The sequence below is a fragment of the Zingiber officinale genome, chromosome 2A (assembly GCF_018446385.1).
Source record: "Zingiber officinale cultivar Zhangliang chromosome 2A, Zo_v1.1, whole genome shotgun sequence".
NCBI classification, from domain to species: domain Eukaryota; kingdom Viridiplantae; phylum Streptophyta; class Magnoliopsida; order Zingiberales; family Zingiberaceae; genus Zingiber; species Zingiber officinale.
In genome coordinates this window covers 16,931,404-16,945,470 of record NC_055988.1, presented here as the reverse complement: position 1 = coordinate 16,945,470, position 14,067 = coordinate 16,931,404, and the positions used below count along the sequence as shown (strand labels likewise).

General features: G+C 37.7%; 1 long non-coding RNA gene across 1 annotated transcript; it reads right to left on the bottom strand.

Moving 5' to 3' along the window:
• Positions 1-1,619: 1,619 nt before the first annotated feature.
• Positions 1,620-9,162, bottom strand: LOC122040849. Its single transcript, XR_006128734.1, has 3 exons — positions 8,998-9,162; positions 5,144-5,146; positions 1,620-1,634 (listed from the first exon to the last, which is right to left on the bottom strand). It is a non-coding gene; the product is annotated as an uncharacterized LOC122040849 (long non-coding RNA).
• Between the last annotated feature and the right edge of the window lie 4,905 nt (positions 9,163-14,067).

Sequence of the window (14,067 nt, the reverse complement as noted above, 5' to 3'; positions counted from 1 at the left end):
TTTTAATTTTAAAATTTTCTTTTTTTTGCATTCACCAAGGATTATAAAAGGGAGGCAGATGGTGCCTTATGGGAGAACACAACCTAAGACTCTCTTCTATTCTCTTGTGGCCGACCCTCTTCTTTTTCTCTTCTCCCCTTGTTTCCTTCACCAAGGGTCGGCGACATCAAGAAGAGGCTCCATCTTCTTGTGGCCAGATACTTGGAGGAGAAGAAGAAGAGAAGGAGTCTTGGTGGCCGAAAATCTTGGAGGAAAATAAGTGGTTCGGGTGGTGTTGTCTTGGAAGATCGTCGCCCACACAATGTCCAAGAGGAGGAGAGGAATACAGCAGAAGATCAAGAGGTCTTTAAGATACAAAGAAAGGTATAACTAGTTAATTTTTTTCGCGGTGTACTAGTTTAGTTTTTCTTTGTATGTATCCTGAAATACCAACATAAGAGGCTAGCGATCTTGTGCTTCGATTGAGGTCTCTGTAGTTAAACCTAGGGTTTACTATAAGTGTTGGGTGCTACTCGGAATACCGTTCTGCTTTCCCTGTAAAAAAAATTGTACAAGCACAAAACTTTTTCTAGCTACCCATGTGCTCTTCAGAAGTTAAACTTAGATTGAAAATGAAACTTAACATTTTTACTCCAAGTTCGTTCTTCAAAGTTAAACTTGGATTGGAAATGAAACTTAACATTTTTACTCCAAGTTCAACCCTTGTGTCCTTCTTAAGTTAAACCATATTACAGAAGTTGATTAAATATCTATTTCAAGGATTGGCTTCCAGGTCGTTGGCGAGACACTAGGCCTTCTTGGTTATGGGATCATCCACCACTTCCTAGACAAAGCCTTTCAATGGAATTGAATATTTAAACTTCTCACAGTAACCTTAGGTTTAACTACAAAGACCTCAATCAAAGCACAATATCGAAACATAAAATCGAAGCACAAAAATGAAAGTACAAAATCGCTAGCCTTTTGTGTTGGTATTTCAGGATCCATACAAAGAAAACAAAACTAGTTGTGCTGTGGAATAAATAACTAGTTGTACCTTTTATTTGTAGACAAAGACCTCTTGATCTTCTGTCGTATTCCTCTCATCTTCTTAGACGTCGTATGAGCGACAATCTACCAAGACAAAAACACCCAAACCCCTTTTGTTTCCAAGCCGCCTACTACCAAAAGATGTAAAGAAAGGAACGCCTCCTTCTTCTTCTTCTCCTCCAAACCATTGGCCACCAAGGTGCTTCGTCTCTTCGTTTCCTTTTCCTCTAAGCTCCGGCCACCAAGAGAAGATGGAGCGCCGACCCTAGAGGGAAGAAAAGGGAAGAAGAAAAGAAGTGGGGCGCCAACCCTAGAGGAAAGAAAACGAAGAAGAAAAGGATGGGACGTCAACCTTAAGGAAAAGGAGAGGGGTTTTAGTTGTGGAGAACAACTTATCAATTCTTAATTGAATTGTTTTTTTTATGGCACAATTTCCTCTCCTTTTATAACCCTTTGCCTCAAATAAAAAAAGAGAAAAAGTAATAGATTTTTATTTAGAAAAAATCTCTAGAAAAGAATTAATATAATTCTTTTTAGAAAATTTTTTTAAGAAAGAATTAGTATAATTCTTTTTAGAAAATTTCTAAGAAAGAATCAACATAATTCTTTTTAGAAAAATATCTAGCAAAGAATTAACATAAGTTTTTTTAGAAAAATTTCTTAGGTAAGAATTAATATAATTCTTTTTAGAAAATTTCTAAGAAAGAATCAACGTAATTCTTTTTAGAAAAATCTCTAATTCTGTTGAGAAAAAAAAATCTCCCCTTTTCTTTTCTTTTCTTTTGGTTTGGTCAACCCCTTCCCAAGCAAGGCTTGGCTGACCCCTTTCTTGGGTAGGAAGCAAGGCTTGACCGGCCCATTGCTTGGGCACCAAGCAAGGATGTGGCCGACCGCTTTCTTGGGTAGGAAGCAAAACCAAAATGGGTGAATGCGAGACTTTATAGAGGCTACAACAGGGACCGAGAGGAGGAATTAGTTTTGGCCTCCTAATGGACTTGAGCTTCCTGTGTTCGACCCGAATACCCAACTCAAGTTCATCAATAATAATTCATACCACTAAAGAGTTATTATTGAAGTACCGCACCAATCCCATATTACAATATGGGCTTCTTCTTATCATGAGTGCATTAGTCTCCCTGTGTTTAAAATATCGTATGTCCATTAATTAAATGGGTTACTGACAACTCACTTAATTAACATCTATCTCCAATAGTAGTACCACTCAACCTTATTATCATGTCGGACTAAGTCCACCTACAGGGTTTACATGATAATCCTTATGAGCTCCTCAAGGGGGCATCATCAACTTAGATTACTAGGATACAATTTCCTTTTATAATCAACAATACACCATATAAATAATATTATTTCCCAACTTATCGGGCCTAATGATTTAGCTGAATAAATCTCACCCTTTGATAAATTAAAGAAATCAATACTAAGTATATGTGTTTGTTATTATATCGAGATTAAGAGTACGCACATCCATAATAACAAAAGGTCTTATTCTTTTATGTAGTCAGTATAAAAAGAACAACCACAAATGATCTTGCTCAATACACACATAGTGTATTAGTGTAATTATATTGTCAAGACAAACTAATTCCAAATTACACTACAACCGTTCTAATGGTTTGTCCTTATCCATCTCGGTTGTGAGCTACTATTTATAATTTATAAGGAACTGATAACATGATCTTCTGTGTGCACCACACATCATGTTATCTATAATATAAATTAAATGGACAATTGCATTAACATGCAACATTTGACCAGAGTGATACTCATTTCAAAATATAAATGTTCATACAAAAAGCTAGACTTTTAGTATACATCCTAATAATCTCCCACTTATACTAAAAGACTATGCTGCCATATATGTTGCCATACATCTAATTCTCATTCCCTAAACATACCCATCAAAAGCTCTCACCAGAAGGGCCTTAGTGAAAGGATCTGCCAGGTTATCTGCTGATGTAACCTTGGTGACAACAACTTCTCCTCGCTTTACGATATCTCGTATCAGGTGGTACTTGCACTCAATGTGTTTACTTGCCTTATGGGCTCGTGGTTCCTTCGAGTTTGCTACTGCACTACTATTATCACAATAAATTGTGATAATTTTGGGCAAACCAGGAATCACATCTAAGTCCATCAAGAAGTTTCTAAGCCATACTGCTTCTTTGACAGCCTCAGAGGCTGCCACATATTCAGCTTCCATGGTGGAGTCTGAAACGCATTTCTACTTAACACTCCTCCATATTATGGCTCTACCTCTCAAAGTAAACACATACCCCGAGGTTGACTTACTACTGTCCCTATCTGATTGAAAATTCGAATCCGTGTAACCCACAGGAAACAAATCATCTGCCTGGTAAATTAGCATATAATCTCTAGTCATTCTTAGGTACTTTACTATATACTTTACCGTAGTCCAATGTCCCTGTCCTGGATTACTTTGATATCTGCTAACCATGCTCACGGCAAAACAGATATCTGGTCTCGTATATAGCATTGCATACATTAGGCTTCCTACAACCGAAGCATAAGGAACTGCCTTCATCTCCTCTATCTCCTTTGATGTTTTAAGACACATCTCTTTAAATAAAGGTACTCCATGCTGAAAAGGTAGAAAACCTTTCTTGGAGTTTTGCATGCTAAAACGAGCTAGGATAGTATCGATGTATGAAGCTTGGGATAAACACAATATTCTTTTCTTGCTATCCTTTATTACTTTGATCCCAAGAATATGTTCATATTCTCCCAAGTCCTTCATATCAAATTGCTTGGACAACCATACCCTTACGTCTGAGAACACTTTGACATTGTTGCCAATGAGCAAAATATCATCTACGTAACTACCGGAGGTGGAGAAACCTCGTACAACACTCACACAACAAGATACAACACACGCAAGAAGAAAAATACAAGAATAAAAATAAAAAACCTTCTTCTTGCTCACTTGTTACTTGTTGATGCCTCATAAACCTTAGAAGTGCACCTGCACTTGTCTCCAAGAGCTTCCAAGAACTGGCAATGAGTGTCGAGGAAGAACATCTGTGAATCGGGAGAAGAGATGCGAAGATGAAGGCTTGCCACAGCTTTATGCCTTGTGCTTCTAAGGCTCCCAATCAATTGGGCTTACTCCCAATCAATTGTCACGTTAGATCAGCGCGATCCCAGCAGTCTAAAACCTGCATCCTGTGCAACGGTCATATCCCAATCGATCGGTTGATCGATTGGGGAGACTTGAATCAATCGATCAGCTAATCGATTGCCCCAACCTTGACTTACCTAAACTTAAGTCCAAGGTTCCCAAACCCAATATCCGGTTAATCGTGACCTGTTGGAACTACTCGTGCCTAGCATCCGATCAATCTTGATCCACTAGGACTTCTTCACCAAGTGTCCGGTCAATCCTTTGACCCACTTGGACTTTTCTCCTCGTGTCAAGTGTCCAGTCAACCTTGACCCACTTAGACTTACCATTTCGTGCCAAATGTCCGGTCCTCCATGACCTACTTGGACTTCCACCAAAGGTCCGGTCACCCTTGACCCATCTGGATTTCCTCATGCCAAGTATCTGATCAATCCTTTGACCTACTTGGGCTTCCCAGCACCGGGTGTCCGGTCAACCTTGACCCACCAGGATCTCTATGTGCCTGGATTCACTCACCAGGTCTTTTCATCTGCCTAGCTTCACTCACTAGGACTTTTCATCTGTCTGGCTTCACTCACCAGGACTTTCCATCTGTCTGGCTTCACTCATCAGGACTTTCACCTAGCTTCACTCACTAGGATTTTCCCACTGCCCGACTTCACTCACCGGGATTTTCACTTGCCTAGCTTCACTCACTAGGTCTTTCACCTAGATTCACTCACTAGGATTTCCCAACTGCCTAGCTTCACTCACTAGGTCTACTGCCTAGCTTCACTCACTAGGTCTTTCACCTGACTTCACTCACTAGAATTTCCCAACTGTCTGGCTTCACTCACCAGGACTTGCCTTTGCCTATCCTCCAATTAAGGCTTTATCAGTCAAGTATCCGGTCAATCCTTTGACCTACTTGACTCTTCTTCACAACTAACTGGTCAGTCCTCAAATTGTATCAACAATCTCCCCAATCGGACGATTACATCTGTAATCTCCATGTATTGTCAAATATCGAAATCCAAACATCAAGACTCAAGCTTGAGTCAACTCAAGCTTAGTTAACCAGGTCAACCTTGACCTAGGGATATTGCACCAACAGGAAGAAGAGAAGGTGACATGGGATGAAGCGTCCTCCGAAGAATCAGACTTCAAAGATTGGGAACATCACGACTACCTCGCGTTGATAACTTCCATACCAGAATACGAAAGCGAGACGGAACAAGACGATGAGTCCGAAGACGAATCAAGTCACGAGTTTGCACTCATTTCTGAAAGTTTGAATGAGGTATCTTCTATCCTAACCTCAAAATTCTTTAGAATAATTATGTTTTTAAATAAGAAATTAATTAAATATGAAAAACAAAATGAAACACTCCTTGAGGAAAATCAACACCTTAAGGAACAGATTGAAAGTACAAATCCAAATCAAGTTGTGAGGAAAATACAATATTAAAGAATGAAATTAACAAACTTAAAGAATTGTTAGAAACCTTCACCACTAGATCTAAAAACTTGGATTTAATTCTTAAATCCCAAAAAGCTATATATAATAAATCTAAGCTTGGATACAAATCTAGCTCAACAAATAAAACATTTATATCACTTATAAGTCAAAATAAGAAACAAACTAAAGCTTGGATTCTGAAAGCGTGCCTTACCATGCAAGTAGAGCTCAATAAATTCTATGTACCCAAAACTGAAATTCATTATTTAAAACCAAATCCAACTAAATCCATTAACTCAATACTAAAGAATCAAATCAAATAAATCAAATAATAAAATGAAGTTAGACAAGTCAAATTCAAATAAATCAAATAATTACCATCAAGTTTATTATAACTATAAAAATAAACAACATAAACCTAAAACATAAAAACTCAATAATTCAGGGGAGGCTCCAAATTAGTTGGCACCTCCAAAATAGTAGTTTTTCTAGATGGGTAAGTAGAATTAGATCAAATAGAGACAAAAATTTAACTTGAAAAATAATACTGAAAAAGTTTTGGATGATAGTACGTTAGAGAAGTTTTGTTTATGCATGTCTAGGAAGATTTAGCTTTAATTTGGTGCATTTGGCTTAGTGGAACTAACTGAAGCTACTCCTTACCAATCCTAGCTGGTTAGACCAAAGTTTTTTTATTAAGTTCAGTGGATAGGATTATTTGAAAAATCTTGAAGGCATGATTATTCTAATAATGTCCAGGTGACTCGCCATAGCCCAGAAGTTTATCCGAAAAATGTCTATTTGTTGAACCCAAAATTAAACTTGAATTTAACACAAGTTTAAACCAAACCCTAAAATTCAACTTAAACTAATCTCACAAAATCATAGGATTCCTTTGTCTAAAAACTTAGACTAGGTGAGATGAATAAGGATAAAATTTAAATTAAATTAAATTAAATTAAGTTCAAATTAAAATAAAATCAATCAAGTTAAAATAAGTTCACACTTAAGCTAAATTTTTTGTTTCTCCTAAATATTTTAGGAATCTAAATGGATATTAGACAGTGGTTGCTTCCGATACATGATAGCCGATCAAACAATGTTCACAAAGCTAACCTTCAAAAGACTAGGAACAGTAGCATTTGGAAACAACGACAAACTGAAGGTAATTGGAATATGTAACATTAAGATAGAATCCAATTTCGTTATTAAGAAAGTACTCCTTATTGAGAATTTTAAATTTAACATGCTCAGTGTCAGTCAATTGTGTGACTCAGAATATAAGGTTAGGTTTACATCCAATGAATGCTTGATTAAACATATGAAAAACCTTACAATAAAACTAAAAGGACTTAGGAATAATAATATTTATACAATTTACCTAGCCAAGCCCTTACATAAGTGTCACCTGACACAAAAAAAAGGAAACCTAGTTATGGTATAGAAGAATGTCCCATACTAACTTTAGAAACCTCACTAAACTAAATGGGTTAGTTAGAGGACTACTAAAACTACCTAACTTAAACTCAACAATTTGTAATGCTTGTTAACAATAAAAATAGAACAAATTAACTCATAAACCAATTAATCAAATTCAAACCAACTCACCACTTGAGTTATTACATCTAGATTTATTTGAATCACATGGGGTTAAATCTATTAATGGAAACCTACATTGTCTAGTAATAATTGATGATTACTCAAGATTTACTTAGGCAAAATTCTTAAAAAATAAAGACAAAACATTTGAAATATTTAGTAACTTTTGTAAACAAGTTGAAAATGAAAAAGACTCAAAATCAAAAGAATTAGGAGTGATAACGGTTGGAAATTTAAAAATCATAGGTTTACAAAATTTTACCTAGAAAATGGGTACCATCAAGAATTCTCATGTCCTTATACACCTCAACAAAATGGAATAGTAGAAAGTAAAAATAAAACTCTTCAAGAGTCACTAGAACAATGCTTAATGAATATTAATTACCAAAATACTTTTGGGTAGAAGCTATTAGTACAGTCTACTATGTCCAAAATAGAACAACAATAAATAAAAAATATAATAAAACTCCATTCAAAATCTACTATAATAAATTACCAAGCATTAAATACTTTAAGGTATTTGGATGCCCTATATACATACTAAACATAAGAGAACATTTAGAAAAATTCACATCAAAAGTATAAAATGAAATTTTTATAGGGTACTCCTTAAACAATAGAGGATATAGAGTTTACAATAAAACTACCCTAAGTATTAAGGAAACAACCAATGTAAAATTCAATGAAATTACTAAAGAAACTAACTCAACTCAACTGTAATACTAACCAATTGATTTCACAAGGGCTAGCACTGATCTAGGGGGAGCAAGTGAAAATCCAATTGACGAATATGAAATTGAACAAAATATACCACAATGAAATGAACAAACATAAACTGATGCTAGAACAACAAGAACTAGCTTAGATCACCCAGTTGAACAAATTATAGGTGACCCAGACCTAAAAGTTCAAACTAGATAATCTTTTAGAAATCTAAATCAAATGTAACAACCACCCTCCTTACTACTTCTCTGAGGGTGACCGCTACCGATTCTACTATCTTCACAAAACTAATGCTACTCACTATTAACACTAGAGATGCTTTTATCCATTTATATATCAAGAAATTCACATGTCTATTAGAACTTTAAACTGCTGTCATTTAAGATTTTTTTTTTCCTTACTAATTAAACATGCAAAAAGGTGTAACATAATCAAGTGTAGCATGTAGGCAATGAAACTTGCTTGTTACTTCCGTTAAATACTTAATAGCAGATTCATTAATAAAGGCAGATTTCCATTCAACAAGAATAAACTTCATAGCAGATTTAAACCTTTAAATGTTAATACTCTACAGCATGCATCAATACTGGCAGCACATAAGGCAGCATACTACAAGTGGTCAAATACTAATACGCACATAGCAATACTAATCTTATATCCTCACTACAGCAACCCAGAAACAAATTCCAGCATGCAACAGGAATCCCAAAGGCAGATAAGTATTTCGGCAGAGGCATTTTTTTTTCCAGGTTTAACCAATGCAATCCAAAACCGAACCTCATGATAGATTACATTTCTAGCAGAGTATAAAGGGGTAATCAGCAAAAGCATTTAACGATCTGAATAAGTCCAGTAATGTAATCAGGCTAAAAATATAGAACTCTACAGATTAAATTTCTCCACGGCAGAAAACTCACAGCAGGTGAAAATTTCCAGCATGCATAAGGAGAACTTCTGAGCATTTTAAAACCAAGCATTTTACCAAGCATCATCTATGCATTTAATCATCCGAATGGTTCCAGAACTCAAGAAAACAAAAGTATTTGACCAACTTCAAAACAGTAAAACAGGGAGAGCATAAAGAATCTGAATTTTTTTATTAATTCTCCTAGTTATTTAAGAAGAAACCTAAATAATTTAACTTGCAGAAATTTAAAAGCAAGGTCCCCAAATCTTCCATCACCGCCATCCACACACACACCACCAGTGTCTCCTTGTCGCCTTCTTCTATGCCATTTTAGCCTTTCCTTTATTTTTATCCATATCTGCAGTAGGAGGAAAAATAGCATCTATAAGCTAAAAGCTTAGTGAGTGCTTTCTACTCACAAAATCCGATAAGAACTGCATATACGTAAAAGAAAACAGGAGGTACATGCTCAACATGAAATAGAAGTGAAACTACATCATGCATCTCTAAAGGAAACAACAATTTATCTTGTTAGAATCTTTCAATTTAGATAAAAGAAACTTGTTCTATTTGTTTCCAAATTTAATACTTTTATACTTTAAAATAGTACTCAACTTTACTTGGGCCCGGCATTGTACCACTTTGCGCGCCTTTCTTAATGAGAATTGAGGTAGCTAATCCCAAAACCATTAAGACACTTCTAGACTTTATGTCTAGGGCAACTTGGAGCCCATCCCTTGGACCTTGTGTCCGGTACATGCCCTTTTTAAAAATAAAATACTTTTCTTTATATCTTACTTTAAATACTTCTTCTGATAAAATGCCTTGGCATTTCTTTGAGCACTTGATATGCTACTGATCCCAATTCTTAAAAAGATTAGGGATTCTATTAAGACTTTGGTCTCTTTTTTTTTAAACTTCTAACAGCAATACAGAAAACTAACTACAAGCCCAAAATTTAATCAAGCTATCTCATATTCATTGCTTATTAAAACCAAGCCAAAACTAATAAAACTTGTAAAGGAACATGAGCATTCTGATTAAGGCTTTAATGTAGTTATCAACTAAAAGAATGCTGCTGTTATCATACTTTTAAGCATGCACATTAAGCATATAAGGAACCAAAACCTAGCTCATTGCAAAATATTTCCTTAACTACTCTTCTAACTTCAAACTGTTCTAACATGGTTCTAAACTTAAGGAAATAAATTAAGCCATTAAAAGAAACCAACAGGACTCTCTCAAATAAGGTTGATCTATACCCATTACATGGCACAACTCAAATCTGACTTACTCAACCATAAAATGATCCCATAATCCACCTAGCATATTCGGATTTAACAATTATGGCAGCAACCATTATAAACCAACCCGAAACCACAGAAACTATAGTTGGTTCTTCATAGATTAGAGATCAAAAATCTAGTATTAAGCCTTTGTTAAGTCTAATCGAAGAATTCTTTACAGATCAAACTTCACAAAAGGATTTTGTCTAACTTCTTAGAGTACACGGCAGTAAAACAGCAACCCTAGCATGCTTCACAGGAAACTCAAACAACCAGAAAACATAAACGAATCGGAACTACTCCTACTGCAGGTGAGAAGCAACTCACCTTGGGTTCTTGAACTTACAACCGGAGGGAAAGTGCTCTAGGGTTTGGATGAAGTGAAGGTCTCGGCGATCCCTTCCTATCCGCGTGTTCTCCTTGACGAGGAGACCACGAATCTGTGAACAACTCCCGAAAAGAAATCCTCGCCGGCCGCCGGAAACGGAGCCCTAGGAGGTGCTGCGTTTTCGCCCGAGCAGGAGTCGGCGCCGTCGCGTGAGAAGAGAAGAGAAATTTCGAGAGAAAATTTTAGGTTTTCCTCTCTTAACTTAACCTCTTTTTATAACCTAGGGTTATTTTATCAAATACTATACCTTAAATATTATTCACTCCATATAAGGTTAACAAAACGAGCTTAGCTCGATTGGTCGGGCCGGTTCTGCTTGGGCCCGAGGCTGTGGGTTCGAAACCCAGTTTCTTCAACTTATTATTATTATTTTTTTTTCAAACTTCCTCCACTCGGTAAAAATACCAAACGGACTAAAAAAATTGCATAAAAATACTCTAAAAATTCCTAAAAATCTCTAGAATATTTTAAAAGCATTTTCCAATATTTTTAAAGATATTCAGGACTCAAAATAGGGAAAATTGGGTCGTTACAATTCCCCATACCTTATAAAAAGTTCGTCCTCGAACTTAGAATAGTTCTGGATATTTTTGCCTCATGCTGTCCTCTCGTTCCCAAGTGACTTCCTCGTGCTTCTGGTTCTGCCAGACGACCTTCACTAGTGGCACTTCTTTATTTCTTAGTCTCTTGACTGCTCTGTCCACTATCTGTGTAGGTCTACTCTCATAACTAAGATCCTCTTGGATCTGCACTGACTGAGGTTCAATCACTTGGCTAGGATCATGAAGACACTTCTTTAACATAGAGACATGAAACACATTGTGTACTGCTGACATGTCCTGTGGTAAGTCCAGCTTATAAGCTACTTTACCAATCCTTTCTGAAATCAGATAAGGTCCTACAAAGCGAGGACTTAATTTGCCCTTCTTGCCAAATCTCATCACTCCCTTCATAGGAGCAACCTTGAGAAAGACTGAATCTCCTACTTGGAATTCCAGTGGCTTACGGCGTGTGTCAGCATAACTTTTCTGTCTACTCTGGGCAGTCTCAATCCTCTGTCTGATCTTCTGAATAACCTGAGTGGTTTCTTCTATCATCTCAGTCTGAATACCCAGCTCCACTTCCATTTCTCTTCTTTCTCCAGCTTCTTGCCAGCATATAGGTGATCTGCACTTTCTACCATACAACGCCTCATATGGTGTCATCCTGATGGTGGCTTGATAACTGTTGTTGTAGGCAAATTCAGCTAAGCATAGGTACTTACACCAACTTCCTTTGAAATCCAGTGCACAAGCCCTCAGCATATCTTCTAGGATCTGATTTACACGCTCTGTCTGTCCATCAGTCTGAGGATGGAAGGCTGTGCTGAACTTGAGCTTGGTGCCTAGTGCAGTCTGTACACACTCCCAAAAGTGAGAGGTGAAGCGCCCATCTCTATCAGAAATAATAGATTTGGGAACTCCGTGAAGTCTGATCACCTCTTTAACGTATAGCTGTGCTAACTGCTCTATAGAGTGTGACACCTTGATGGCTAGGAAATGAGCAGACTTGGTCAATCTGTCCACTATCACCCATATCGCATCGTATCCATTTGTGGTTCTTGGGAGACCTGTTATGAAATCCATGGATATGTCTTCCCACTTCCACTCTGGTATAGGAAGAGGCTGTAGAACTCCTCCTGGTCTCTGGTGTTCTGCTTTGACTCTCTGACATGTCAGGCAGGTACTGACATATTTAGCCACATCTCTTTTGAGTCCAGACCACCAGAATTTCTGTTTCACGTCTTGGTACATCTTGGTAGAACCAGGATGCATAGAATATGGCGTACTATGGGCCTCTTCTAAAATTCTCTTTCTCAGCTCTTCATCATTGGGAACACAAAGGCGATTTCCCTGATAAAGAATTCCACTGTCTGATACTCGAAATTCTGAATTTCCTTCTTCTTGTATTCCTTGCTTGATCTTTTGGATATCTGGATCTTCACTTTGCTTTTTCTGTATATCCTCAAGCAGGGTTGACTCTAGGGTCAATGCAGAAAGTTGCCCATAAATAATTTCAAGTCCGAAATCTGACAACTCCTTCTGTAGTGGCAGGGCTAATGATGATAAGGACATCAAGGATGCCCTGGACTTTCTGCTTAGTGCATCTGCCACTTTATTAGCTTTACCTGGGTGGTAGAGGATTTCACAGTCATAATCTTTGACCAACTCTAACCACCTGCGCTGTCTCATGTTTAAGTCCTTCTGAGTGAAGAAGTACTTAAGACTCTGATGGTCTGTGAAGATTCTGCACTGGACTCCATACAAGTAGTGTCGCCAGAGTTTCAGTGCAAAGACTACAGCTGCCAGCTCTAGATCATGAGTGGGGTAGTTCTTCTCATAGTCTTTGAGTTGTCTTGAAGCATAAGCTATAACTTTTCCTTCCTGCATGAGTACAGCTCCTAAGCCCATCTTGGAAGCATCACTGTAGATGTCAAAACTCTTGTCACCCTCTGGAACAGTCAGTATAGGAGCACTGGTCAGTCTCCTCTTGAGTTCTTGAAAACTCTGCTCACATTTATCTGACCATTCAAACTTCTTGTCCTTCCTGGTGAGGGCTGTAAGGGGAGAGGCTATCCTGGAAAAGTCCTCCACAAATTTCCTGTAGTACCCAGCTAAACCAAGGAAGCTTCTGATCTCCCTGGCATTCTTGGGTCTCTTCCAGTTGCTGACCGCTTCTACTTTGGCTGGATCTACCTGAATGCCTTCTTTTGAAACAATGTGACCTAGAAATGCCACCTGCTCTAACCAGAACTCGCACTTTGAGAATTTAGCATAGAGCTGCTTTCGCTGAAGGGTCTGCAGGACTATTCTCAAGTGCGTGTCATGCTCCTCTGGGGTTCTGGAATAGATTAGAATGTCGTCGATGAACACAATGACAAACTTGTCAAGGTATTCACTGAACACTCTATTCATCAAGTCCATAAAGACTGCAGGTGCATTAGTCACACCAAAAGGCATGACCACGAATTCATAGTGTCCATATCTGGTTCTGAAAGCAGTTCTGGGTATATCACTCTCCTTCACTTTTAACTGATGGTACCCAGAGCGTAGATCTATCTTGGATAACACTGTTGCCCCTTTCAATTGATCAAATAAATCATCGATCCTGGGCAGTGGATACCTGTTCTTGATGGTCACTTGATTCAGAGCTCTATAATCTATGCACATCCGCATAGATCCATCCTTCTTCTTGACAAACAACACAGGAGCTCCCCATGGTGAGTGACTAGGGCGTATGAAACCCTTGTCAAGTAGCTCCTGAAGTTGCTCTTGTAACTCTTTTAGCTCTGCTGGAGACATGCGATATGGAGCTTTTGATATTGGACCGGTACCAGGAACCAGTTCAATCTCAAACTCCACTTCTCTGTTGGGAGGTAGTCCAGGTAGCTCTTCTGGGAATACCTCTGGATACTCACAGACTACCCGAACTTCCTCCTGCTTAGGTCTTTCTTCTTCCTCTGTACTCACAATGAATGCAAGAAAACCAGCACACCCT